Source organism: Schistocerca cancellata, chromosome 1 (genome assembly GCF_023864275.1).
Source record: "Schistocerca cancellata isolate TAMUIC-IGC-003103 chromosome 1, iqSchCanc2.1, whole genome shotgun sequence".
NCBI classification, from domain to species: Eukaryota; Metazoa; Arthropoda; class Insecta; order Orthoptera; family Acrididae; genus Schistocerca; species Schistocerca cancellata.
In genome coordinates, this window is record NC_064626.1 from 1,079,302,887 (window position 1) to 1,079,306,541 (window position 3,655).

Consider the following 3,655-nt stretch of genomic DNA (forward strand, 5'->3'; position numbering starts at 1 on the left):
GAACAATAGTGGCAGGATGCTTATAGTGCTGATAACAAAGATGACAAGTATAATGCTTTCCTTAATACATTTCTCATGCTCTTTGAGAGTTGCTTTCCATTGGAACGTTCTAAACGAGGTACCAGCAGTAAAAGGGAGCCTGGGTGACTGACTAGTGGGATAAGGATACCATGAAGAACAAAGTGGGAATTATACCAAAATGTTGAAAGTAGTCACAATCAAGCTACAGTAGCCCATTACAAACAGTATTGCAAGCAGCTTAAAAATGTTATTAGGAAGGCAAAGTGTATGTGGTACACAAATAGAATAGCTAATTCATAGAATAAAATTAAAACCATATGGTCAGTTGCGAAGGGAGTATCTGGTCAGCAGCATAAGGTCGACGATATGAAGTCAGTTCGTAGTAAAAATATTTCTGTTACTCAATAAATCAGAGTCGTCCCCTAATGATGTATATCAACGCCTGTTTGCAGCTAGGGTGTCGATTTAATTATGATTTGATTCTAGAGAAGCTGAATGGTCATCATTGGTATCTGTTCTTTCAGGAACAGATACTACCTTCATATATAATTAAAATGTGGCTACCTGGCCATTGACCTTCTTGTGCGAACGCACACACTATGCCCCAACTCGTACAGGACTTGGTAGATTAATCTGCCACGAGTAATGAGTGTGATGGCAAACATCTATTAGGAGCACTACGAATGTAGTGGTGCGGACATGTTGGGAATGTGGGTCTCATGGGGAGCATGCAAGGTAAAGTCCCTGGAGGCGCACTATCCTCTGTGCCCTCGGTGGCTCAGGTGGTTAGAGCATCTGCCATGTAAGCAGGAGATCCTGGGATCGAGTCCCAGTCGGGGCACACATTTTCAACATATCCCCAATTATGTATATCAACGCCTGTTTGCAGCTAGGGTGTCGACTTAATTATAATTGCGTTTCACCCAATTACCCGTTTCAAATCACCACTCTTGACAACTTGACACGTCAACAAAACATCTCATCCCGTCAATCTCATGATGTTATCAGCTATTGACACTGCAGCATGATTTTCAATTTATATATTATTTCTGAAAAACCCCCAAGTTCATTACTTTCCGCTTGCTATATACATGTTGACATATCACGAATCCTGTTACACCATAACATGAATACTGTTTCTTAGTGTAGGAAACAGCCATCAGCAGAGAGGAGCTGCAAAAACTACGGTTCTTAGCCGAAACACTTTATAAATTCGGTAAGATTTTATTTCGATTATCCATCTTTCCCTATGCAAATGGTGGTCTTAAAGTACTTTCAGTTTTGTGCCCTGAGCAAGAATCGAGAAGATCTCTCTATACATCCTTTAAATGTTCCACTGTCTTTAAGCAATTATGAGGGCACTATACACACTACATTCGAAGTCTTGTGAAGGAAAGAAAGAGCTGAATTCCACATAATCAACAGACTTCAATATTTTGCTTCTGTGAAGAGAATAACATGTATTGTAATTTGGCATAATCGACTGGTGCCAGTGATGTACACTGGTATTCTCATTCCAATAGCGTAACCATCATTCTATAAAGACTGTTCTGTACCAGTCTTTCTCATGTCACCCACCCAACTACACAATATCTGTAAATACATGAATGCTGAGGAAGTTAGCACTCCTTATTGGTGTGTAGTAAAAACGAACCGGAACATCTGAGAGCAGTGTGGCGATATAACTGACGCTTAAGAAGAAGAAATAATGTATGGTCTATGCATGATGGAGCTCCATATGGAAGGTGTTTGACACATTACATCACTTGTGATATCATTTGTGTAGTATTTTTATAGTATTTGGATTCCGTACCAAGAAGGTACTGGAAAGAGAGAAATGATCATAGAACATAAAAACAACCTCCTATGGCACTTAAACCTGCTATGATGTTAAAGCACTTTGGTTTCCGATATATTAGTCGCATGGAGTGTGATGCTGTAGATACTCCCAATGCAGGAAATCTGTTTCCAAAAGCTGACATACATTCAGACTGCAAGTTTTCTATTTCACTCAGTATTTCGAGATACTTTAAGATGGTGAAATTACAACACTATCTGATCAAAAGTATCTGGACACCCACAAAACATAAGTTTTTTATATTAGGTGCATTGTACTGCCACCTACTGCCAGGTACTTCTTATCAGTGACCTCAGTAGCCATTAGACATTGTGAGAGAGCAGACGTTGCGATGTCTTCACTATTTTTGTCAACTAGAAACACCATCTCTGTCTTCTTTTTCAGGAATGCTGTTTGTTACAGTTGCAGCTTACTGTACCCCATGCAACGTCCATATTGATGTGAGAGCCAGTGGATCGAAACATGTTAATGCCAGTTTAGCACCTGATACAGATCTAAAAATCGCACTAGGTAAGCAAAACGTGTGGCGGTGTACAAAGCTATAGGCATACACTGCTTGGACGTGTTACAGAAGAAAAACAATGTATCAAATTAATATAATTGCGTAGGCTTCCGCGGCCAGAGTCAGTCTAAGACCCAGAAGAAGGCCCCTGAAACCGTGGCCGAAACTTTGGTTTTTCTCCAGCAGCAGTAGTTTTTTACATTATGACGCGATACCATACCCAGAAAACTTTTATGTCGAATGTATCAAGTTGCTTATGAAATAACAGCACAAGAACACTGTATTGTGGTTGATAGTCTGTGGGATAAGGTCTTCCTCAGAAAAAAATTTAACAGATCTGTGGAAGTGACTCTGATCAAAATGACTCTGATCACTCGCACCTGCTCCAGAGTACCAACACATGTATATTTAATGGGATCAACACATATGCCCAACACACAAATTGTTTTTGTTTTAGGTGTATTGGAAAAGGGAGACGTGGGAAAATCTTATTGAGTACTATAAAAGGTGAGGTTAGTAAAATATTTATAATTTTACTCTATTGGATGTTTTAGAAATAACGAGGAGAGAGAAAAAGAGAGACAGAGAGAGAGAGAGACTGTGCTGTCAACAAAGACTGACATCATTACACTGTCGTATTTCTAGCATAGCAATTATAGGAATATGGAAAGGAGATTAAGACATGTCCAAGGGAATATTTATAGAAAGTTGTAGGTATTATACTTCTGAATTTGTTTACTCAGTCCACATACACTCTGCATGGTTGTGAATTTCCTCCTGTGCGTTAATGGGCTATTTTTTCGTTGTGATGGCTCTCTACCTAGTCAGTGGTAAGTTGAGGACTAGACAGCCTTTTAAATAATAGAACAGTGTTGTCAGAAAATAATGGGATTTCCAGATAATTAGCAGGGATCTGTGAATAGGCGGGGTACATCTCTTACTTGTCGAAATAACGTGGATTCAAATGTCGTAGATTGAAGACTGGAGATTTTGTGAGAATATGACTGGTAAGCGATACTCTGACGGAAGGGGAGTTGAGAGGTTAGTACTACAGCGCTTCTTCTAAGTACTGTGGGCAAACACGCTACAATCTCTCACATACTTCTTGTGAAGCGACTGTAATGAGAAAATTAGGGGCTTATATGAAGGTTTCTACTGTGAGACAGTCAGCAGCAGAAGTTCCATCTTTTGTTTTCTCGATAAATAAGAGAAAACATTCTTCCCTGAGTTTCGTGTACCTATAAATGGATGGACTAACATCTTAATTATAACTA

General features: G+C 39.4%; 1 non-coding gene across 1 annotated transcript; it reads left to right on the top strand.

The window, feature by feature from the left end:
* The first annotated feature begins 787 nt into the window (after window positions 1-787).
* Window positions 788-862, top strand: Trnat-ugu (transfer RNA threonine (anticodon UGU)). Its single transcript has one exon. It is a non-coding gene; the product is annotated as a tRNA-Thr (tRNA).
* The last annotated feature ends 2,793 nt before the right edge of the window (window positions 863-3,655 follow it).